At 43.4% G+C, this 26913-nt stretch overlaps 1 long non-coding RNA gene across 1 annotated transcript in view; it reads left to right on the plus strand.

Moving 5' to 3' along the window:
- The first annotated feature begins 1002 nt into the window (after nt 1-1002).
- Nucleotides 1003-26913, plus strand: part of LOC126471619 (uncharacterized) — a 50978-nt gene continuing 25067 nt past the window's right edge. Inside the window, exon 1 of the long non-coding RNA XR_007586353.1 lies at nt 1003-1129. This is a non-coding gene — a long non-coding RNA (uncharacterized LOC126471619). The remainder of the gene's footprint in view (nt 1130-26913) is intronic.

Below are 26913 nucleotides of genomic sequence, written 5' to 3' on the forward strand. Positions count from 1 at the left end.
TAGGAGGGGGAATTGTGTGCTAGTACATTGATGATCACCTTTTCGGAAGTTATGCTTCTGTTTTTTTAATATTAATGTTAACAGGTAGTTGTTTACTTTGTTCACTTTCCCATTTATAAGCATACCGAGTGGTAAGGCAGCACACTCGCATTCGAAGGTCAGCAATACAAATCTCCATCCGAGTAGCCAGATTTAACTTTCCCGAGGGTTTCTTAACTCGATTACGACATGTGTAGAAATGTTTCCCCTGAAAAAGACTCGGCCAAATTCATTCCCTATCTTTCTGCCAATTCGGGATGTGCCACATTGCAATTACAGAACTCATTGGGACGTTAAACCATAATACTCTTTCCTTTAAAATACTTTCTTTTCAGTTTTCGTGATCATAATTGTCTCGTAGCGATTTTTGTTGTTTACTCTGATTACTTTCATATCTTGCTCTGTATGTGCAATGTGTACAATGTGCTAGAATTCATCTGTGAAAAGAAGAAGCTAATGTGACTGATAGTTTACACAGCACAACTACTGCTGAGTCGTTATCATTACATTAGGTGTTAATTCCCCATTTTAACGGATATGCCTTATTAAAGGACATCTTCTATACACCATGAACAGCACTAGAAATGTTTTATTCGCCAAAACGGTTTTACGGTTTATAACCCATCATCAACGGCATCTGATACAGAGGAACAATCCATTGTATGTACATAGGTTTCAACAAAATGTGAACTGTACGTATAGTAGCAGTAACATGAGTCTACTTACATTATTTACTTCTATGGCAATGACATGCTTGTCATTTAATATGACAGAATCTGAAATATGTCCTATAACATAGTGCGCAGTTTGTCATGTGCGTTACTGGTGCCAAATTGTAAGTAGCCTATTTGTATGTGTTTATGTTGGCAGCCCTATACACTGTATTAATATCGCTGATAGCGCTCTGAGCCCTCGGCAGTAGATTCAGTGGTTGGACGGACTGGCACTTAGCGATCGGATAGAGAAGGGCTTGGATATGATATTCTTAGTGGAGACTCAGTGTTGATGGACGTTGCTGGTAATGTTTGGGTAGTGGAATTATTGACAACTACTGTATATAATTTTTGGAACTGGATCTCACATGAATAAGGTAAAATCTTCTAAATACATTGTCTGCTCTTCAACAGAATCTTATGCCTCCTAGTAGTTAGAGTCTATAGTAGTTAGAATCTTTTTATTTAGCCGACTGTAGTTGCTGCTTGCTGTCATTGCTGCAGTTCGTGTTATGAAGATTTTCTGTGAGGTAACTGACTTATAAAAAAGTATGAGTTATTTTTATGATTTCTTGCAATTCAGGACCATTCTTTTGTGTTAATTATTTGAAGCCATGTTGTCACTGTATAGCAGTCAAATTGCATTGCGCTTGTATATTGTGGATAATAAATGAATAGGTTAAGTCAGTGTTGGCTATGTCAGAGAAAATTCTGTAGGTCAGTGTTTTGAATGAGAAAAATAAGTGAAGAGACAGTAGTTTCACCTACTCAGTAGTTTCAATCATTGTGTAGGTCCAAAATCTTAGGCAGTGACAGTTCTTGACAAAGTTCGACACAGCTGTCATATAGAGGAACCGACAGATCAAAGTGTCTACATTGTCTGTCTGTTGTTATTTCTAAGATCACGTTTATACATGTCTGTAACATACATTCATATAATTATGTAAATTACAGTTTTTTCACAGTTGACATGTGAACGTAGAATATGCAAAAGATATAAAATTGCAAAATAATCCAACATATCACTTCAAATTAGACACTTTTACAAGCAGGTCATAGAATTCAAACCAAAACTATTTTGCTTAAAACAGTGTTGAAATTTTGTATATATTTTATTCCATAACTCTTTGATCATTAAGTATGCTGTGCGATTGTTTTCATATGGGTGTATATTTTAATTCCTTCTAGAGTATTTTTTCTGCTTTATGGAGAATGGCGATGTTCCTGTTAATGTCATTAGCAGATTGCTTCTATTCTCTTAAATGAGCACTGAATTCTGAGATATTGATTTCACTAACATTAGTAAATTCTCTAAATCTCGATTTGAAGTTTCTCTCTGTTTACCCAAAGTAAAATTTATCACATTGGCATCAGAACAGAGAACAATGTGTGATCACGTCTTATACACAGTACAGATAAGAGCCAAATATATAACATGTCAGATGTGTATAAGTAACATGAAGTGAATCTGATAAAAACTATGTGGCAGTTGTGTCAAACGTTGTCAAGAATTGTCACTGCCTAAGATTTGACAGCAATAACATACATGACAAATTGTGTGTTATGTTATAGGACATATTTCAGATCCTGTTATATTAATTGACAAGCAGGTCATTGCTATAGAAGTACATAATCTAAATAGACTTATATTACTGCTAATATACGTACAGTTAGCATTTTGTACGAATCGATATGCATATAGTTGTTTGTTCCTCTGTATCAGCTGCTAGTGATGATGGTTTATAAACACGAAAACTGGTTTTTGCAAATAAAACATTTCAGACTACCAAGCATTCATGATACACCTTAATTCGAGAATAAAGGCATGCAGGGGGTTAGTGGACGTGGTTAGGCTTCACTAGCTTACCAACACTGAGGTGACAAAAATTTAACACTAGCTCATTTGGAAAAAGACAGCGAATGGAATTTGTCGTGGCCTTGATGACACAGGTATCTTTTTCAGTAAAACCTTTGCTATTGAAGATGCTGTACTCGAGGATTGGGCGACACGTCTGTGTTCATCAGTAGTGTAATTATTCATTTATTTCTTTGTTTATTCCTCTGAAGTTAAAAAATTCATGAAACAGAGGTAGTCGTCGTTTTCTACACGCTTAGTGAGTCAACATCAGGAGTCAGACTTACCATTTAAATACCTGAGAGTGGGGGATACGAAGTGAAACTTTATACGCACATGTTATTCATAGACCCTCGCCAGTCACAATTATTTATTTACTTGATTAAATTACTTAATATTGCAAAATGATTCGAAGTGCAACCTTATCATCAGGCAATAAATAGTGCCATAAAAGCATTTAACAGGAATACAAAAGATCTTGAAGCATTAGTTTCCTCCCCTAGCACGTGCTGTGGGCTGTTGTGATCATCATAAATGGCTGTCCCCTTGTGCTGAATTCACGTCCTTAAACTGCTGTGGATGTTTGGATTTTTGTTGCCCTCTGTTCACAAACTTTTGAAGTTACAACACAAATCATCCTACTTCATAACCATAAACTGCATTACTGTAGCCGGCCGGAGTGGCCGAGCGGTTCTAGGTGCTTCAGTCTGGAACCACGCGGCTGCTACGGTCGCAGGTTCGAATCCTGCCTCGGGCATGGATGTGTGTGATGTCCTTAGGTTAGTTAGGTTTAAATAGTTCTAAGTTGTAGGGGACTGATGACCTCAGATGTTAAGTCCCATAGTGCTCACAGCCATTTGAACCATTTTGCATTACTGTAGTCAGTGGCCGATCCTAGGTGACGGTCACGTAGCTAGTGGCTCATTTCTGTCTCTCCCAAGAGCATTTTAGTCAAAATGCTTATATTCACACGTTTATAAATTCCTTAATCTCGCAGATAACTTTCGGAGAAAAAGGTAAAATGAGAAGTAAGAGTCTCAAAAAAGGCAAGCAAGTCAGGAAAATGCAAGCAACATATTATATACAAGATAATTTTCAGTTGCTTGCATGAGGGTTAGTCCACATTGCAGCGGCGCGGACACAAGCAGAAACCGAACATTGTCGACACCTGCAAAATTCACGCCATGCCGGCAGCTCCACAATTACGACTCGGGCGCAGGGACAGTAACCGGTGTTTCAAGACATTTCTACGCCTCGCATGTGACCTCAGCTGCAGCAAACCCCAACCGGACGTGTGTAAAAGTCATCGTTGGGGCCAGGCTGGGATTCCAATACAGTTGGGCTTCTAATCGGCGTCCGCTGTGTTTTAGCTTCCGGCGTGAGTCCGCCAGCATTATTCCTCCTGCACACTGCCGCCGCCGAGGGTCGAACCGTAGCCCCCCCACTCGCAGAGCAGCTAGCACCTGCCAGCGCCCGTTACTCGGCTCAGCTGCTCGGGACACAGCCGCCCCCCTAGCAGCGCAAGGTCAGCCCCTGACCACGCCCGTGGAACATGGACGCTGGGTCGCTTTGCCGGACGAGAGCGAGCACCTGTAACTGCTGTAGCTTACTGGAGTAAGGGAGAGTTTACATGTACGCCTTCTGTCTTGCTGCACCCACCTTCGGCTCCGACGGACTCCCTTAGCCTTTGGCAGCCCTTCGAACCAGCAATAACTAGGTGACAGAGCCATCGCCATCCAGACAACGAGACGAATGATTCTTTCACACCTCGGCAGCGGTCTTTTACCCCCGATCCGCTACAACCTGAATATAATTGCCGTCTGACCGGCTGCAGAGAAGATTCCAACCAGGACCGGGCACGCGTTCACAAGCTGATGCTACCTACTATTGTGGCTGTGGTTTCCAGTTCAAAGACTGGCTTGTTGTTAGATCTCCACGCTAGTCTACCCTATGGAAGCTTCTGCTATTTCCTTAATGTAAGAGCGTGTGCCCTGTGAATCAATTCCTTCTTTTGGCCAAGTTGTGTGACACATTTCTTTTCTGCAGAGCTCGATTCAGAATTTCCTCGTAACTTTTTCAACCTACACGTTAAACCTTCAGAAGTTTTCTATAGCATCACATTTCAAAAGGTTTTATTCTCTTCCTGTCTGAACTGCTTACCATTCACGTTGCACTTTCGTACAAGTCTATACTCCAGACAAATACCTTCACAAAACTTCCTAACATTCAAATTTATATTCAGTGTTAACAAATTTCTCTTTTTCTTGCTATTGCCAGTCTAAATTTTATACATTTCCTATTCCGGCCATCATCAGTTATTTTACTGCCCAAATAGTAAAATTCATCTACTACTTCATCTCCCTAATATAAATGGTTCAAATGGCTCTGAGCACTATGGGACTCAACTGCTGAGGTCATTAGTCCCCTAGAACTTAGAACTAGTTAAACCTAACTAACCTAAGGACATCACAAATATCCATGCCCGAGGCAGGATTCGAACCTGCGACCGTAGCGGTCTTGCGGTTCCAGACTGCAGCGCCTTTAACCGCACGGCCACTTCGGCCGGCTCCCTAATATAAATCCGTCAGAATCACCTTACGTAATTCTGCTACATATTCCTACCTTTTTCGATTCCCGGCGGGGTCAGGGATTTTCTCTGCCTCGTGATGACTGGGTGTTGTGTGATGTCCTTAGGTTACTTAGGTTTAAGTAGTTCTAAGTTCTAGGGGACTGATGACCATATATGTTAAGTCCCATTGTGCTCAGAGCCATTCCTACCTTTATTTTACGTTTGTTGATTTTCATCATATAGCAAACTCAACGTTTTTGTTTCTTCTTTCTTAACTTTAATTCCCTTTCTAAATTTATTCTTGGTTTCCTGTGCTGCTTACACAATATAAATATTAAATAAAATGAGGTATAGGCTACAACCCTATCTTACTGCCTTCTCAACAACTGCTTCCCTTGCATCCCCATCGACTCATAAGTGCAGTCTGGTTTCTGTACAACTTGTAAATAACCGTTCGCTCCCAGTATTTTGCCATGCGTAGTCCAGTCAGCATTGACAAAATCTTTTTCTAAATCTGCAAATGTTACAAACATACGTTTGCCTTTCTACAACATATTTCCTAACATAAGACGTACGGTAAGAATGACCTCAAACAGAGATGCCTCATGTTTGGTTTCTACTAGTTTGTCCATTCGTCTATAAATAATTGGTGTCAATATTTTGCAACTATATTCCGGTCACCTAAGGAAAATTAGGGAAAAGACCCGTGCAGTGGCAAATTTTTGTACAATGGTAGGAGAAAGTGCCATGAACAACATACTGGTACTAAAAATACTGACTGATGGAGTGTGAGCGAAGGGGGTCCGGGAAGGGTTCAATGGCCACTTCTATTGTTTTCCTTGAATAACTCGGAAACCACATCTTCTAGCGAAAAGGTTTCCCAGTACAAAATTACACTACTGGCCGTTAAAATTGCTACACCAAGAAGAAATGCAAATGATAAACAGGTATTCATTAGACAAATATATTATACTAGAATTGACATGTGATTACATCTTCACGCAATTTGGGTGCATAGATCCTGAGACATCAGTACCCAAAACAACCACCTCTGGCCGTAATAACGGCCTTGATACGCCTGGGCATTGAGTCAAACAGAGCTTGGATGGCGTGTACAGGTACAGCTACCCATGCAGCTTCAACACGATACCACAGTTCATCAAGAGTAGTGACTGGCGTATTGTGACGAGCCAGTTGCTCGGCCACCATTGACCAGACGTTTTCAGTTGGTGAGAGATCTAGAGAATGTGCTGGCCAGGGCAGCAGTCGAACATTTTCTGTGTCCAGAAAGGCCCGTAAAGGACGGTCGTGCATTATCCTGCTGAAATGTAGGGTTTCGCAGGAATCGAATGAAGGGTAGAGCCACGGGTCGTAACACATTTGAAACGTAGTGTCCACTGTTCAAAGTGCCGTCAATGCGAAGAAGAGGTGACCGAGACGTGTAACCAGTGGCACCCCAACCATCACGCCGGGTGATACTCCAGTATGGCGATGACGAATACACGCTTCCAATTTGCGTTCGCCACGATGTCGCCAAACACGGATGCGACCATCATGATGCGGTAAACAGAACCTGGATTCATCCGAAAAAATGACGTTTTGCCATTTGTGCACCCAGGTTCGTCGTTGAGTACACCATCGCAGGCGCTCCTGTCTGTGATGCAGCGTCAAGGGTAACCGCAGCCATGGTCTCCGAGCCGATAGTCCATGCTGCTGCAAACGTCGTCGAACTGTTCGTGCAGTAGGTTGTTGTCTTGTAAACGCCCCCATCTGTTGACTCAGGGATCGAGACTTGGCTGCACGATCCGTTACAGCCATGGAGATAAGATGCCTGTCATCTCGCCTGCTAGTGATACGAGGGCATTGGGATCCAGCACGGCGTTCCGTATTACCCTCCTGAACTCACCGATTTCATACTGTGCTAACAGTCATTGGATCTCGACCAACGCGAGCAGCAGTGTCGCGATACGATAAACCGCAATCGCGATAGGCTACAATCTGACATTTATCAAAGTCGGAAACGTGATGGTACGCATTTCTCCTCCTTACACGAGACACCACAACAACGTTTTACCAGACAACGCCGGTCAACTGCTGTTTGTGTATGAGAAATCGGTTGGAAACATTTCTCATGTCAGCACGTTGTAGGTGTCGCCACCAGCGCCAACATTGTGTGAATGCTCTGAAAAGCTAATCATTTGCATATCACAGCATCTTCTTCCTGTCGGTTAAATTTCGCGTCTGTAGCACGTCATCTTCGTGGTGTAGCAATTTTAATGGCCAGTAGTGTAATACATTAAATTTGCTACAAGAAAGGCCCTATTCATTTTTTCTCTGGGACTAATACACTTACGGGAAAAATCGTAATACCAAGAAGGAGTTGTGCGACAAAAACGAAAGCTGTCGGGCGTGTTTCTACATCTGAAAGACGATGTCTGGTCAAATTTTGCCCCGCTATGAGGATTCAAATCAGGTTTGCTTTAAATACATGCTGTAACGGTGGTGAGCGATAGTTACCTTCGAGATTGGACGTGGTGAGCTGATGTCAGTCAACAACGCCTTTAAGGCAACAAAGACGCTATTATCAGCACCCCACTGAATTTGAACGAGGTCGTGTAATAGGGCTACGAGGTTCAAAAATGGTTCAAATGGCTCTGAGCACTATGGGACTTTACTTCTAAGGTCATCAATCCCCTAGAACTTAGAACTACTTAAACCTAACTAACCTAAGGACATCACACACATCCATGCCCGAGGCAGGATGCGAACCTGCGACCGTAGCGGCCGCGCGGTTCCAGACTGTAGCGCCTTTAATCGCTTGGCCACCACGGCCGGCAGGTCTACGAGGAGCTGGATGTTCCTTCTGCGATGCTGTAGAAATACTTGCCAGAAATGTAGCAACTGTCCATGACCGCTGGCAGCGGTGATCACGAGACTGTACGGTCGCAAGAAGGCCGGGATCCGGATGGCCACCTGTCACTACCGGCACCTCCGAGAGGGAAGACCATCGTATTTGGCGTATGGTTCTGGCGCATCGTAATGCATCTGAAGCAGCAATCTGAGCAGCAGTTGGCACCACAGTGACACAACAAACTGTTACAATTCGGTTACTTCAAGGACAGCTCCAAGCCAGACGCCCTGTAGCGTGCATTTCACTGATCCCAAACCACCGCCATTTGAGACTGTAGTGATGTCAAGCGCGAGCTCATGGGACGTTAGGGTGGAGATCTGTTCTGGTTTCTGATGAATGCTGGTTCTGTCTCGGTAACAGTGATGGCCGTGTATTGGTTAGAAGGAAGCCAGTCGAGGACCTGCCAGACACTCCTGACCTACATCTGGAGATATAGTCTGAGGTACTAGTTTGTATGACAGCAGAAACACTCTCGTGGTTATCCCACGGACCGGACCGCAAAATTGTGCGTCAATCTGGTGATTCAACGTGTTGTGCTGCCATTCATGAACAGCATTCCAGTGGTGTTTTCCTGTATGATAACGCTCGCTGTTGTAAACCAACATGCTCTACAGAGTATCGACATGTTGTCTTGACCTGTTCGATCAACACATCTTTCTCCCATCGAGTAAGAAGTGTTCAAATGGCTCTGAACACTATGGGACTTAACATCTGAGGTCATCAGTCCCCTAGAACTTAGAACTACTTAAACCTGACTAACCTAAGGACATCACACACATCCATGCCCAAGGCAGGATTCGAACCTGCGACCGTAGCGGTCGCGCGGTTACAGACTGAAGCGCCTAGAACCGCTCCGCCACCACGGCCGGCCCCATCGAGTACATATGGGGCATCACCGGACGACAATTCCAGCATCATCCACAAACAGCATTAACCGTTCCTGTACTTACCAATCAAGTGCAACATGCGTGGAACTCCCTCCCACAAATTGACATCCGGCACCTGTACAACACAGAACATGCTTGCATTCAACATTCTGGCGGCTACATCGGCTATTAACGTATCAACATTTCACATTTGCATTGGCTTATCTCGCGCTTACATAAACCTGTTATCTTGCAATGTTAATTACTTAAATATGTTACCTAGACAAATGCATTCCCGAAATTTCATTGCTCTACCTTAATTACTTTTTGGAGTCGCACATTTTTCCCGTCAGAGTAGTTTCCGTGTTGCAGGAGGTGGAATAATCCTAGATTATTAAAAATAATCTATCAATGGTACAATATTAATGTTTTCAAATGAAATGGGTTAAGAACAAATATTAAGTGTGTGTACCATATCTAAGTTCAATAGAACCGTATTAAGGGATAAATTGTGATATGGGGTTGTACAACGAGGAGGACAAAAGTGTAAGGGAAAGCAGGTCGTCGGGTTTGTGACTGCGCCCTTCCCTCCTCCACTGTCCTGCAAACAGAACAGTGAGCAGGCAATTCCACAATCTCTCTCCGCCCCACTACGTCGCATAAAGTAATTACAGGGTGTTTCACAAATCTATACCAACCCTTCTGCAGTGCGCCATATCAATCATTTGCGACGCTCTGCTCAGAGATGCCAGGGTGGTGTTTATTTTCCACGAAGTGTGTTACCACTACATCAAATACGGACATGCATGAAATCTATATGAACAGAATCTATGTAAAACTCTGCACACTGCTCTACTCTGCTAGAGGGAAAATTAATTCTTAGTCATCCAGTACAACAACTGTAGTATTCTTCCGGGAGAGACAATTTCCGCCGTCACAAGTGCTGGTCGCTTTTCAGTTTACAAACTATATCTTTCCAGCATTTCCTGTGCAGTTATCTTATGTGAATAGGCAAAATAACTTCACTGACCTCATGTTTATACTGTGGAATTATTTTCAGTTCATTGATTACTTATTTGCAATTGTTAAGTGAACAGTTATGTAAAAACCCCAACAACTGGAGCTGTCAGCTGTCTGCCATAATGGACAGCCTTGCCCAAGTGTAATACGCTGTCAATATGTATTTAACAATGTCGTATTCATTGCCTCCACTATCAATGGCTGGAGTGCTTTTCATGGAATGAGTGGTGTCAAATGCTTCACCCCAGCCTCAGCTATCCAACATCTGAAGAGGCCCAGTAGATAACTTAAGGGTTACAGGACGTCAGATATTTCAGCCTAAGCCAAGCGATGCATTACAGCAGATTACCGTTTCAGATTTGAACACGATCATTTCCATTCCATCAGACATATTCACACCCACGTCGGAAGATATATCGTGGCTGTATGGGTATTGGTTCTACTGGCTCTAATCAGCGCAGCCCACCCTACAAGTGCCAGAAATTTCTGTTTGTAAGAGATTCACGCATTCCACCAGTTACAAACTTAATGGTAAGACAAGTGCAGTAACTTTAGCTGGATGTCGGTTTTTGTGACAGAACTTAACTCCCATAGGCTCCTGCGAATTAAATGAACTGTGCGCGAAGGATTAATATTTCGAATAAAATGGCCCTAAGGAGACAAGAGACTTGGAGTGACAATCTGTTAGCATATATAATTTGTGAAAAGGATCATCTACTTAATAGACTCAATGGTTTCAGCTTGCCAAGATACACGTGTAGCAGGCTTAACTGTTTCAGATGTGGTGTGGGAGAAAGTGCTTCGATTCTTCATAAATGGGGTTTGGTGGGCACCCCATACTGTAACTGTGCTGATGCTCCACAAACAATGAAGCATATAGCAGTGGACTGCCCCCTCCGTGCCTTCCCTGGAAATCTAGTCGATTCGAACCTGGTTACTTCCGAAGTGGTGGATTGGATCAATGGCTTAGATATAAAGAACTAAACTATATTTTAACGTGTCTGTGGTTCTGTATTTTATGTGTTATTGTGATTGTTATGTATCATACGCTAAATGATAAAAAATCTGCTTAACAAAAGAAACAGGATTCCAAATCGTGTTAATTTATCGCAAATGATGCTTAGAACATATAGACATGAATTTAATCGTGTGCTTTGATTGAAGATCAGAAATCGCAAGTCCAGGGGTTAAATGATTATTAAACAAGAGTAACCGTAAAGTATTGGCCAACATCGGAATGAATAGGGATGCATAATTTTATCGCCTGTACATTTATAAACTCGTGGTATTTGTCCAGTGACTGTGATTACGACGAATGGTTGGTTATCTAGTGCTTGTACACTTCTTCAAGAAATAAGCTAAAAGTGTATTCAAACTCTCGACGAAATAACGAGGTCCGAAACTTTTGCTCAACCGTAAAATCGCATCTCCTCACTCGTTTCCCTAAGCTCGCATCATCTTACGTAATTCTGCCTGAAGTGGAGCAGAAGTCGTGACCTGCTGTTAAGTGTTGCTGGGAAGGAGGCAGCTAGCTATCGATGAAGTCTGCTCTGGTTTCGGCGGTGAAGTCTGTTCTAGTCGGCGCCCAGAGAACTTGGAGGAGATTAGTGTTTAACGTCCCGTCGACAACGAGGTCATTAGCGACGGAGCACAAGCTCGGATTAGGGAAGGATTGGGAAGGAAATCGGCCGTGCCCTTTCAAAAGAACCATACCGGCATTTGCCTGAAACGATTTAGGGAAATCACGGAAAACCTAAATCGGGATGGCCGGAGACGAGTTCGAACCGTCATCCTCCCGAATGCGAGTCCAGTGTGCTAACCACTTCGCCACCTCGTTCGGTCAGAGAACTCGTACTGTTCGCTTCGCGCTCCAGATCAACTCTTCTATATCGCCAGTCAGACGATTTCACCAAACCCTGCCCAATGGCAAAGCCGTAAATAAATCAATTGTTTCCAAGTTTTCAGTGTTAACCTATGGAAGGACTCAGTCTTCCTGATGTTCCCACTCTGTCATCGAATTCTCTCTCTGGCCGACGGGCTGGTTTCACGTTTTGGACTTCCTGGTAGCCAGTGCTCTGCTCCCCCCCTCTGCTAAATTATTACTGTTAACCAGTAAGAAGTCTCGTGATAATTTTACAATAAACTGGCTGGACTGTCCCATGTGAAGGCTTATTCCTCGGAGTTTCTCACGATTCCACAGGTTGAGCGGCACCTCCTACCACTTGCTTCGGGGAAGGACTCTTCAACTTGAAAACAAATTTCTTTTGTGCAACTGTTACGCCTTCCTGCACCGGCCCGCTGGTCTCTTCGTCCAAATTGAAGTGGTATCCCGCTACGTAATCAGTTCTACAAGGAAGCCACAGGGCCGCACCTCCTTCAAAATACGGCATTCCTACTGCTCGGGGACCCACTGAGGGTGGTATGCCAAAATTCTGATAATACTGTGGCCGTCCCTGACCTTCCGGTATCTGGCCTAAACCCAAAAATGATATACACACTTAAGTGCAGAACGGGAACTCGTCCATCTGGGATCAATAGGTTCTTCTGTTGGTGCGATACTCTGGGATTCTCCCTACACGAAAGTTACCAAAATATTCCCTGGAACTACCGTACACAGACAGAGGAAAGTAAGATTTAAATGACGTCCTAGTCTCCGCAATCACTGAATATTGGTTTCTATAAACATGAACATGCAACAGCTAGCTTCAATCAAACTCAAACTAAATTAATTAGGGATGTTATGATAATAAAAGGTAAGACAGCCAGCACGTATCATTGCACCAACGTTCTTGAGAAAAATCTGCGTGGATAAGGTTACCCTGAGACTAGTCACAGTGTAACAGCAACATGCAAATTGTTAGTGCAATCTGTCTACTTTGATTAAAAAGCGTTGATTATTTCAATAGGGAACTGGTTCTTTGCCAAGAGAACTAAATTTCATTTCCATTTGGGTCATACATGTTCATTCCTGATGCCACCACCTCCATTCACTTTAAGTGCCGGTTTCATTATTGAATCTTTATTACAGGGTACACACATAAAAGAGAGAAAATCAGGGTACAATTTTCCACTCAGATTGATTAGTCAAAGAATTTACAATGATCAAATCATAAACAATGGTTCAAATGGCTCTGAGCACTATGCTACTTAACATCTGAGGTCATCAGTCTCCTAGACTTAGAACTACTTACACCTAACTAACCTAAGGACTTCACACACATCCACGCCCGAGGCAGGATTCGAACCTGCAACCGTAGCAGCAGCGCGGTTCCGGACTGATGCGCCTGGAACCGCTCGGCCACAACGGCCGGCCGATCAAATCATAAATGCTACTTTCAATCACTCCTTTGATGGCCTCATCATTGAACTACATTCACTCCTAAACTTTTACAATTTGTAGCCAAGTCACACAGACACATTACTAAAAAATATTTATTCGGTCACATTCATACTCATTCCTACAATTCAGAATAAGGCAAATACAAACATAGAAATTCAGTACAAAAGTGAAAATATCATCTGAGCCTCAACTGCTCGCAAAACATTCCATAATGTATACAAATCCAAAAATTTCAACGCTAAAAATATGAATAACACGATCATACCATGTATACACCCCCTAAAATTTCAATGATAAAAATGAAGAAGATCACCTGAGACTCAATTGCTCTTAAACGTTACTGTGTAGACTACATCAATCATCAATGATATTCGAAAGTTACAACGTGAAAAAACAGGTGAGACGTGCATAATATTGTTCCAAACCGACTAACGAGCTCAATATCATACAGTTGTAAGTTCTGAAGCAGATTGCAGTTCATTACATGTAAGTATAAAATTCAAGCTCTGAAAACATCTCTTGGATGTTGCCCACTCGTCACTTATAGGATGCCTAAAGGATGCTGCGTTCTCGGAATGCTATACAACAATTCAGACAAGTAACATTAGTAGTTTTATTGCTATAAAGCAGTTGACAATACTTTACTTTGGAGTTACATTGGTGTCGCAAGCAACATGCAAACTAATAGTCATCGGTATAGACAACGTTTCTGCAAGTTGACACACGTCACTGATAACTAACGTCCGCGATATGGTGCCGATCTGAGCGGCCGAGGCTGGCAGGAGCGGCACTTATATTCACTTCTTACACATGTCGCTCCTGGCGCAGCGCGGTCCTTGTCAGTGGGCTATTGGCTGACATTTCCTCACCGCCTTCTCTGAGTTTCCGTCTTCGTTCCGGCGCTTGTGGTTACCCCAGAACAACATCAAACATACTAATCAGACAACAAAGTTGTACAAACATGTTATAAGTTTCACCATGCCCAATTGTCTTGTCAAAGTTTGTATTAATGAAACCTGAAAAGGAAACAATAATAATATACTATCAATGGCTACTCGAAGTCGTTTAATTGTCAGTAGACACACATCTCGTCACGCTTCACTGTATACAGGCTCATAAGAAACTGTCTTAGTTCATGGGTGCAACGAGTTTCACAGGTAGTACAGGGAGATGGATTTTGTGGGGCAGTAATATCTTGGCACTGTCTGGTGCAACGTTTATCATGCCTATCTCCCTCTGAAATCACCGACATGTCTCTTGGCATATAGGTGCGATTCACACACCACCACAATACCATAAATACACTACTGACCATTAAAATTGCTACACCAAGAAGAAATGCAGTTCATAAACGGGTATTTATTGGACAAATATATTATACTAGAACTGACATGTGATTATATTTTCACCTAATTTGGGTGCATAGATCCTGAGAAATCAGTACCCAGAACATCCACCTCTGGCCGTAATAACGGCTTTGATATGCCTGGGCATTGAGTCAAACAGAGCTTGGATGGCGTGTACAGGTACAGCAGCCCATGCAGCTTCAACACGATACCACAGTTCATCAAGAGTAGTGACTGGCGTATTGTGACGAGACAGTTGCTCGGCCACCATTGACCAGACGTTTTCAATTGGGGAGAGATCTGGAGAATGCGCTGGCCAGGGCAGCAGTCGAACATTTTCTGTATCCAAAAAGGCCCGTATAGGACTTGGAACATGCGGTCGTGCATTATCCTGCTGAAATGTAGGGTTTCGCAGGAATCGAATGAAGGGTAGAGCCACGGGTCGTAACACATCTGAAATGTAACGTCCACTGTTCAAAGTGCCGTCAATGCTAACAAGAGGTGACCGAGACGTGTAACCAATGACACCTCATACCATCACGCCAGGTGATACGCCAGTATGGCGATGACGAATACACGGTTCCAATGTGTGTTCACCGCGATGCCCCCAAACACGGATGCGACCATCATGATGCTGTAAACAGAACCTGGATTCATCCGAAAAAATGACGTTTTTCCATTCGTGCACCCAGGTCCGTCGTTGAGTACACCATCGCAGGCGCTCCTGTCTGTGATGCAGCGTCAAGGGTAACCGCAGCCATGGTCTCCGAGCTGATAGTCCATGCTGCTGCAAACGTCGTCGAACTGTTCGTGCAGTAGGTTGTTGTCTTGCAAACGTCCCCATCTGTTGATTCAGGGATCGAGATGTGCCTGCACGATCCGTTACAGCAATGCGCATAAGATGCCTGTCATCTCGACTGCTAGTGATACGAGGCCGTTGGGATCCAGCACGGCGTTCCGTATTACCCTCCTGAACTCACCGATTTCATACTGTGCTAACAGTCATTGGATCTCGACCAACGCGAGCAGCAATGTCGCGATACGATAAACCGCAATAGCGATGGACTACAATCCGCCCTTTATCAGAGTCGGAAACGTGATGGCACGCATTTCTTCTACGTACACGAGGCATCACGACAACGTTTCAGCAGGCGACGCCGGTCAACTGCTGTTTGTGTATGAGAAATCGGTTGGAAACATTCCTCATGTCAGCACATTGTAGGTGTCGCCACCGGCGCCAATCTTGTGTGAATGCTCTGAAAAGCTAATCATTTGCATATCACAGCATCTTCTTCCTGTCGGTTAAATTTCGCGTCTGTAGCACGTCATCTTCGTGGTGTAGCAATTTTAATGGCCAGTAGTGTATAACTTTCACCATGCCCAATCGTCTTGTCAAAGTTTGTATTAATAAAACCTGAAAAGAAAACAATAATAATATACTATCAATGGCTACTCGAAGTCATCTAATTGTCAGTAGACACACAACTCGTCGCACTTCACTGTGTACGTACAGGCACATAGGAAACTGTCTTAGTTCATGAGTGAAACGAGTTTCACCAGTAGTACAGGGCGATGGATATTGTGGGGTAGTAATATCTTGGCACTGTGTGGTGCAACATTTATCATGCCTATCTCCTTCGGAAATCACCGACTTGTCTCTTGGCATACAGGTACGACTCACACACTACCCCAATACCATAAACACATTCCAAATGTCACTCTTTCTTGCACACTCGTTACTGTTACCGTTTGTGACCACAAAATTTGTGTTTGAGACAATAGCATAGCACGATTTATCCGTAAAATAACGTCACAAATTGTTCATAATATGCATCTGAGTAGTGCCACACAGTTTATGTTGTTCAGTCAGGTTGACTGCATCGCAGTTCGAAGAGCCTAACATTGTCTTTGGGCAGTGTCCTCTCACAAAGTAATTCCTACTGAACATTCACTAGACCATTTGCAATAAGAGTCAAGGCGTTACGCTTTAGATAGGCTCGTTTTAAGGGCAGCAATGTAAGTAAGTTGTACTGTTACAGACACCATGTGAACGTATCACGACAGTGGCAAAAGTGCTGCCTATCACAGGAGTGGAAACATAATAATCGTCCCGTTGCCCCCCCCCCCCCCCCCCGGGCATCAAGGCATCAATATCATAACAGTAATAGTTCTTTGTGATTTGGCAACACGACTGCTGGTGATTATGTTTGGGCAGACAGGCAGGTTACACAGATACGCTGCATTTGGCAGCAGGCAGTTGACCTCGAAGCTTCCTTTGGGCCGGGCCGTTATCGATCGTCCGGAGTGTGGCGGGTGGCACGTGCAGCGAGGCCCAGCTGTCTGGGGTTGCAGTCCTCACTCACGGCTGTGTGAGTCGGGCCAGCACTGCATTGTGCCGCGGAGCTTGCGATGCCACTTCTGTGTGATGGCAGCGCCCTTGCCTGTGTCAACAGTGACCGCCTCAGGTCGGCGCTCGGCGCGCACGTGGAGTCGCCACGCCCCACTGCTTGCCCTCGCCAATGTCGCCTCTGCGTCACGTCTCGTGTTCCTCAAACTAGATGCTACAAACACAGATAACACTAACAATCCTTAATTACTATAACACAAAATTACAACTTAGTGAGTCCGGAAATCAAAGAAAATAATGCTCGTTGATTAAAATTATTCTGGGTGTTGTACCACGTCATTGAATAAAATACTTTAATTATTAGTTTAAACCAACGTTTCGACCATATTACAATGGCGTTCCTCACGATAAGACTTGTTCTCAGAAAGGCCGTTTTAATGACACCAGCTGTGGAAGCCTGCCGGTCACGGTGGCCGAGCGGTTCTAGGCGCTACAGTCTGGAACCGCGCGACCGCTGCGGTCGCAGGTTCGAATCCTGCCTCGGGCATGGATGTGTGTGATGTCCTTAGGTTAGTTAGGTTTAAGTAGTTCTAAGTTCTAGGGGACTGATGACCTTAGAAGTTAAGTCCCATAGTGCTCAGAGCCATTTGAACCATTTTGTGGAAGCCTACGTAGTTATGTCAAAATAATACGTGTTCTCAACACTAAAATTATTATATATTGACATCAAGGAAGGCCTTATGTAGAATTACGAACGCCTGTTCCTGACAGTTACTGAAATTTACTTGTAGTTCTATGACTGCAAATGAGCATAGAGAAATATTGAATTACTTATCTTTACAATTAACTCTTTTAGTTGCAGCATATTATTATTCAGTTCATCTAGTTACAAACCTATCTTTTAATATTTCCATATATGAATAGGGTTTTTCTATCCGACTGTTAGTCGTCCCTTTCAAGCATTTAAACTACTACATAAGTGAGACATATAACCTGAGATACCGGCAGACATGGTTGCAGATATCGCTTTTACACTACGTAATGCGCAAGCGCCAAAAGTACTGTGGGTCCCATTTGATGTACATCTCTACTTAAAAAGGTGCGCACCACCTGTTTGAAAAATGGTACAAATCCTTTCTCGCCAGTGATTCATAAGGCGCGCTTCTGAAAGGTCGGCATAACTTTGTGGAAGAACCTGTAGTTGCTTCACGTGACGTAGATGAGTAGCCAGAGTGGAGAATCACTGCTCAGTCTTCAGTTTTCAGAACCATGAAGGTGGTAAGTACATGACCACAATCCAGCGATCTGCCTTCCATCCCACTTCTACTCACTCCCGCCTCCTCCATCCTGTACACCCCTAGATCACAATTTATCCGTTAATATGGCTGTGCTGCACTTAGAGGTGGAGCACACATTTACTATTAGTTTTTAACCGACTTCATTTAAGGATAAATATTTATTTTGTATAAATGAAACACTATTTTTAATAAATAATACGTTCTCGGTTTTCAAGCCGCGTCAATTCGAATAAAATCCTCGAGCTTTCGATGACCATCTCCGCCATCGTTGTCAGGAGTTCACTGACTGCCGGAGCTGCGATGGTTTCTCGCTTGTATAGGCATGATGACATCATCAGCAGCCAATCAGATATATGGCGCTTGTGCTCAGCACAGCGCTCCGCAACCGTGCGAATTGCTTGTCCGATATACATGCTGCCATATTCACATGGTACACCATACACGCCGGACACTCGAAGAGCAATGTCGTCTTTAACAGGGCGCAACATATCTCGTATCTTGGGAGCGGGCCGGAACACTGGTCTTAGTCCATGTTTCTGCAGCATAGTCCTAACTTGTTGGGTGTCCTTCGTCGGCGGCCCTTGAAAGTGTTTGCGATGTCACTTTTGCTGTATCCATTTTCCCCGAAAACACGTTTTAATATTCATCGCAGTACAAAAAATACGTCGTCGGGAGGACGTGACGGAACAACTTAATGATTCCAGATGGAAAATGTTGGGCCAAAAGATCCAGCGTGTTTTTGGGGAAAATGGATACAGCAAAACAGACATCGCAAACGCTTTCAAGGGCCACCGACGAAAGACACCTGGTGTATCAGTAGAGACGCCAAACGGACTGCATTCCTGCCATACTGTGGAGCAACTAGCAGCAAGTTAGGACATCTGCTGCAGAAACATGGACTAAGACCAATGTTCCAGCCCGCCCCCAAGATACGAGATATGTTGCGCCTTGTTAATAACGACATTGCTCTTCGAGTGTCCGGCGTGTATGGTGTACCCTGTGAATGTGGCAGCATCTATATCGGACAAGCAATTCGCAAGGTTGCGGAGCGTTGTGCTGAGCACAAGCGCCATATATCTGATTGGCTGCTGATGATGTCATCATGCCTATATAAGCGAGAAATCGTCGCAGCCCCGGAAGTCAGTGAACTCCTGATGACGATGGCGGAGATGATCATCGAAAGCTCGAGGATTTTAATCGAATTGTCGCGGCTTGAAAACCGAGAACGTTTTATTCATGTATGCCGTCGCGAAAGACTCCGAGGACACTATTTTTAATAAATTGCGACTTTTCCAAATCCTGCTATGCGGAAACTATTCATCCTAGACAAAAAATGAATAGGACATTTTTATACGAAATTTACTGTAGTTTAATTTTGTACTGGGAAAAATTATCCCTAGAAGCTGCGGTTTTCGAGTTATTCAAGAGAAATAATAAATGGGCCTCTAAACGCTCTCGTCATCCCCATATTCACGCCTCACCGGTCAAGATTTTTAGTATGTTGTTCTTGGCAATCCCTCCTCCCACGGTACAAAAATTTGCAGGTAGACGTATTTTCCTCCTATTTGACCGGTTTTGGTCTTCGCTGACTTGGCTACCATGACTTATTAAATAGACGTTTCAATAATATTCACACCTGCTGTCAGCACTTGCATTCTTTGAAACTGGAATTATTATATCCTTCTTGAAGTCTGAGGGTATTTCTTCCGTCTCGTATATCTTGTCTTCGCTGGATCTCTCAATAATCTTACAAATCCTGAGGGGATATCGTCTACTCAAGGGACCTTGTTTCCGTTTAGGTAATTCATTACTGTCAAATTCTTCTCACAGTATCATATATTGTATCTCATATTCGCAAACTTCTTCAACTCTTTCTATAACATTGGCCTCAAGCTTGTTCCCTCTATATAAATCCTCCATATACTCCTTCCAACTTTCACCTCTCCCATTTCGCTTAGTACTGGCTCGCTATCTGGGCTCTTGATATTCCTCATATCTCCAAAGCCCTGTTTAATTTTCCTATAGGGAGCATCTTACAACATTTATGTTCCATAACAGGCATCTAAATGTGTAAAATTTCTGTTATGTAACAGGTATCTAAAATGTCCTAAGATTGTGCGGTGCTGCTTAAAGCCTAGTGTGTGCATATAGGGACAATGTGTCGTTGTAATGACATGGAGGTTCCAGCTGTCTCCTGGATGATGTGGCCTGGCTTCATAATATCACCCGTGTCAGAAGCTTGCGATTGGCCACAATATATACAGGGTGAGCCGGCCGCAGTGGTCTAGCGGTTCTAGGCGCGCAGTCCGGAACCGCGCGACTGCTACGGTCGCAGGTTCGAATCCTGCCTCGGGCATGGATGTGTGTGATGTCCTTAGGTTAGTTAGGTTTAAGTAGTTCTAAGTTCTAGGGGACTGATGACCACAGATGTTAAGTCCCATAGTGCTCAGAGCCATTTGAACCATATACAGGGTGAAAAAAAACTGTCGCCCTTGGTGGTCGGCATGTGATTCCTCACTCAAAAAAAAATGGTTCAAATGGCTTTGAGCACTCTGGGACTTAACATCTGTGGTCATCAGTCCCCTAGAACTTAGAACTACTTAAACCTAACCAACCTAAGGACATCACACACATCCATGCCCGTGGCAGGATTCGAACCTGCGACCGTAGCAGTCGCGCGGTTCCGGACTGCACGCCTAGAACCGCTAGACCACCGCGGCCGGCATTCCTCACTCACTTCAGGACAAAAGTGTATCTATCAAAACCTAATTCTATCAATAGGTTTAACAGAAATGTGATTCCAAAAAGTAGGCTCTGGCAACGCCGTAACTGAATTTAGCGTGGCCAATAGCAAGTAGCATTAGCTCTGCATGAGCTCAGTGAGACCAGACAATCCTGAGGGGAACGGATGAGCAGATTCGCCGATGTTCGAGCTGCGTTGGCACCAAAAATTTTTTTCACTTGAAGCATCGAATTGTATACAATTTACATCTCCAAAATGCGATATCTTGCTAATTTCTTTCTATTACTGTTAACTTTATTTAAACTTTAAGACATGATATGAAATTCTTACACACGTAAACGACCACTTTGTTTCATTCATGACACAAATAAAGTGAACAGAAAGCCATAGTGGATACAGTAACATCGCCTGTATCCAATAAGGTACAAAAAACGTAATAGTTAGGCTCAAATAGATTGCACATTATGCTACATACAGTAATTCCATTCTGTACGTTTGACGTCCAGGCTTACTTTCACAGAGCTGATACGTTCACGCACGAGCAGTGTTCACATTAGAGAAGATGTTTAAAGCGACCACCTTGCGTTTGCAAACACTTTTGCACTCGCTGGATCATACTTAAAAAAAAAATGGTTCAAATGGCTCTGAGCACTATGGGACTTAACATCTCGGGTCACCAGTCCCCTAGAACTTAGAACTACTTAAACCTGACTAACCTAAGGACAACACACACATCCATGCCCGAGGAAGGATTCGAACCTGTGACCGTAGCGGTCGCGCAGTTCCGCACTGAGCGCCTAGAACCGCTCAGCCACAGCGGCCGGCGATCATACTTCGATGAATGCTACGCAACACACCTGCAGCCACCATTCCCGAAGTGGCATGCCTTTGGAATATTAGGCGTGTACATCCATGGGTGGAGTACTAGAAACTTGTACCTTTAAGTGCTTCCACAAGAAAAAATATCTAGTGGATTAAGGTCCGGGTAACGTGGAGGCTGGAACAATTGGACCTCCACTACCTACGCATTTCCCTAGAAATGCTTCATTGAAATAGTTACACACATTCACTTTTGCCGTTCAGAAGTGGGCTAAGCGAAAAGGTGTGTTTACTTCACGTGTAATGAATTAAGGGGTAGATATTCTTACTCAGGAAACCACAAAATCCGGAGCTTTAATCGAACTGAAGCTTTCACTCGCTGGAATGGACCGTCAAATCACAAAGAGTGCCTTTCGAAAATGGCAGCGGGACTCGAAAGTATGTTAGTTATTCAGGGGAAGATATTACGCCTGTATTATTGCTTTTATTCCACATATGTAGACCCTGGTTTCACGATGCTCATCTACCCAGATGGATAATATCCACTATCTGCCGCATGAGATTCAACCACAGATGTTTTCCGATGTACCTTCACCGCATCCAACTCCATTTTGTGACTGCACTAACACTACAGAGGGTGACAACCTTGCATGTGCAAAATAGGTGATGAACAGGCAATCGTTTTTGCAACACTTACGTCGTCTGAAATTAGTGTTCCTACGAGAGCTGCCATTACACTTTGAGTAATTCCGCATGTAGAAAGTGCTTTTTAAATTTTTGTGAGCCGTCAAGACACCTTTGTAGGAATAACGCAGCACTGGGAGCCATGTTAAAAGTCTTTTCATTTTAATACGTATTTTAAATTTACATTTATTTCAACTTAGGCATCAAACATCTCTATCGTTATTGCTTGTACTACTTTTCGTTTCGTTTCTTAGATTTGTGGTGCCAGAACAACTACTTTTATGAAACTACCCTGCAAAATCTTAGATAAGGTGTCAAATAACTTTGTTAAAGGTTTGTTTCTATATTTATATTTGCGCCAAAGCGCCATTGTTGATTGTAAATATTGATTTATTTTTCTTTATCTTTTTCTTTAAATTAACCAAACCTACGGTTTAATATTTTACATACATTTCAATCAATAATAGGCTTAACAAGCCCTTTACTAAACTTGAATCTTTTTGTTCTCGTGTTATGTCGTCAATTTATGTTTTGTGCTATGTGTCTATTATTTATCTTTTGGGTAGCTACTCGACCATTAGATGCGAAAGATCATATGAAGTAAAATCCCGCCCAGTGCTACGGTCCGACGGTGGCATTCCCTTCAGTTCCGTCGACGACAGGTAGGTAGGCCTCTGCGCTACGCGACTAGGACCGGCGGCGGGCTTGTCAGTTTTCCCGGTTGTCGTGACCCTCCTCCCGTGCAGAGAACAGCTGCCGCGCGCATGCGCACCGTTGCCTTGTCGGCTTCACTACCACCACTTAGCGCAGCAAGGAACAACTTCGTTCGGACCTGAGCGATCGGTATTACAGTCAGGCGTGGGCCCACGGGTGGTTCTGCGGGGTGGAGCGGCACTGCTACTGTCCTAACCACCTCCAATATAACATGCCATCGTCCGCACTTATTATGTTCCGTAGAAACCTAAGAATTTTATAAACAGTAAAATACATACGATAAAATGTTTGAATATAATAACAATAACAATTTATTTACTTCAATGCTCAGTACATCGCTTTAGCATAATATATCAGAAACTGACACTCAGAGAGATACTAAATTTGAAATGCGTTCGTGCGAACGTTTGAGAAGTGAGGAAAGATCGGTAATATCGAATAAGCGGATTGTGTCTGACCAAAGCTATTTTTTTTTTTTTTTTTACCTTTAGCGCTAGTGACAGCACGCAGTTTTCAATCAAATCGACAGTGCGTTTTCGAATGGCAAAAACATTATCTGTTTCTAGTGAGTTCTAAATGCAAGAACTGTATATTTAGATATAACTCATATTGTTCTCTATGTCGTAGGCTTTGACAATGTCTATCCCAAGTAATAACAATGGGAATGTTAAACTACGACAGTTGTACGTTACGGTTGTATCTGACAAAGCAACTTAGGGTTGTACTGGACAAAACAGTGAGCAGAAACACCTAATTTTTTACGCTATGTTGTCGAGGGTATACATTACGAGATCTGTGGTTGCAGTACGATTATGAGATTTACACTTTAAAACAGCAACGAACCACAAGGGTGGATTAAAAAGTTTATTAAAAACAAAACATTACCAGTTTAGCTGAATTTGTAATAAATCCGTAAATTATCACCTTTATAATTAAATTTTTACGGTTTTTTCCTTAATTGCAAAAGATGGTGAAGTCAGGACATAATTGGGATGAAAATAACTTTAAGGAAGGCGCGGGGAAAATCAAGACTTCCTGAAATGGCAGTCAGTGAAACAACTGGGAAAAGTTCAATTCTAAGAAGTAAATTAGGTAAAAAACTTAGAACTTTGCTGGAAAACAGAGGTGCCCATGCAGCCTGTTTAGAAAATAACAAGGTTTTCCCGAGAACACCGAGCGAGGTGGCGCAGTGCTTAGCACACTGGACTCCCATTCGGGAGGACGACGGTTCAATCCCGCGTCCGGCCATCCTGGTTTAGGTTTTCCGTGATTTCCCTAAATCGCTCCAGGCAAATGTCGGGATGGTTCCTTCGAAATGGCACGGCTGTGCCCCCCTTCCCCCCCCCCCCCCCCAACCCCGAGAACATTCAGTGATGAACAGGAAACAGTACTGTACGATCAAGTTAAAAATTTAGGCAGCGAGTTTGCGCCTCTGAGTATAGATGCGTTCTTTAATTTAGTGAAGAAGTCGCAGAGCAACTGTAAATAAAGTATTGGTTCAGTAAGACAGAAATGAAAACGAGTAAAGATTTTACGAAAAGGCTGTCGACGGGGTATCCATGACTTTGCAGAGGACAAGACTTTCCAGCAAAAAACAAATAGACCGACTCTTTGACAAAGTTGGTGTGCTGATGGCAAGTTCAAGTTTATAAACATTTACTATCCAATTAAAAGTTTTTAAAACGAAAATTACTTTTTTCCACGATACACTTATTGCCTATACAGCTCACCCAATATTTGAACGACCATAACGTGAAAGATGGAAAAAATATTTCAAAATCAATTTACGTTTATTGTAATGATATTCTGTAAATCAGAATATATTATAATTTCGAAAAAACTTATTTGTCCGATACTACCCAATTTTTCCCCGCATGTGTCTTACAATGTATTTAAGAACTATAATCTAAACAAACTCTCGCAACGTTGACGTTGGCGTAGTTTGCACAATATAAAATTGAAGTGTGCCCTCACCGCTATCAGTGTTTCACTTAGAGCTACGATTTTGAACATAGGTCATCAGACTACACCTATGCGATCGTGTAAACTGGTGGAACGCTGTTTCTTTCAGATGATTTCACCTACATTTTGCCGTCGATCTTTTTCTGCTTAGTGGTGAGTCGGTCAACCTTGTCTTAGCTTGCTCAACTTCCTGTGGTTTGCCCGTTCTTCCTGTGGACTTCCTAGGCGTGATGGATATTTTGCTTGTAGTAGGCAGGGTATACAAAACAAATAACAAATCCAACACACTCTTTTTTGAGAGTTGTTTATATTATGAAACATCGACCTTGCCGAGGCGGGGTGGCCTGCTTTTCTCAACGATACAGATAGCAGGACTGAATACCACACAACAACAACAACACAACAACACAGATAGCAGTACCGTAGGTGCAACACAACGGCATGGTATCTGTGTAGAGGCCGCGACACCCCTACAGCACAGCCATACGTCGTCTATATTCTGCTCCCCGTTTTGCTGCCCTCCACGGCACGCCATCCTGGGCTTACGTTTCAGCAAGGTAATGACCGCCTGCAGACGGCGAGGGTTTCTTCTCCCTGTTTTCGGGTTTTCCAAACCCTACCTTGGCCAGCAAGATCGCCGGATCTCTGTCCAACTTAGAACGTTCCGAGTAACCAGCTCTGGTTTTTGACGATCTGACACGCAAATCGGACGGCGAGGGTTTCTTCTCCCTGTTTTCGGGCTTTCCAAACCCTACCTTGGCCAGCAAGATCGCCGGATCTCTGTCCAACTTAGAACGTTCCGAGTAACCAGCTCTGGTTTTTGACGATCTGACACGCAAATCGGACGGCACGCTACCCTCAGGACATCCAACAACTTTGTCAATCAACGACAGGCCGTTCACTGCTTGCATGCCGGCCGAAGTGGCCGTGCGGTTAAAGGCGCTGCAGTCTGGAACTGCAAGACCGCTACGGTCGCAGGTTCGAATCCTGTCTCGGGCATGGATGTTTGTGATGTCCTTAGGTTAGTTAGGTTTAACTAGTTCTAAGTTCTAGGGGACTAATGACCTCAGCAGTTGAGTCCCATAGTGCTCAGAGCCATTTGAACCATTTGAACTGCTTGCATAAGGACCAGAGGTGGCCCAATGTGTTATGGACTTGCTTAATTTGCGGAGCTCTTTCTCTTGAATAAATGATCCAATTTTTCTGAAATTGCAATCACTTGTTTCTCAGTACATATACATCATACGTATCGATTTCCGTCCCATTCGGAAAATTTCTCCGGGGAGCATAGTTTTTTTTTTCTCAAATTGTATATATACAGGGCGAACAGAAACACTATAAAAAGCTTGTAAGGGTGTTGCAGGAAAGCTTGCCCTGGGAAATAATTGTTCGATAAGTTGCCCTATTTCCGAGATAACAGGCATTGAAGTTAATCAGTCAGGCCGTTGCATGCATGAGTTCAAGCGGCCCGCCAGATACAATTAGTGTCAGCTGTTCTCGTAATGCAGGTGACAGCTCATGAGACTGCTCGGCCTTTGGCTGGGGTTCTGTCTTTACTATTGTCCCACGTCGAATTTTTGTATCGCTTTTGCACTCAGTTTTAGGAAACCAAACGAAGAACACGTTTAGCGACATGGTCTCTGCCGGGCCACTTGAACTTGCACGCGTAATGGCCTGGTTGGCTAAT

Source organism: Schistocerca serialis, chromosome 3 (assembly GCF_023864345.2).
Source record: "Schistocerca serialis cubense isolate TAMUIC-IGC-003099 chromosome 3, iqSchSeri2.2, whole genome shotgun sequence".
NCBI classification, from domain to species: Eukaryota; Metazoa; Arthropoda; class Insecta; order Orthoptera; family Acrididae; genus Schistocerca; species Schistocerca serialis.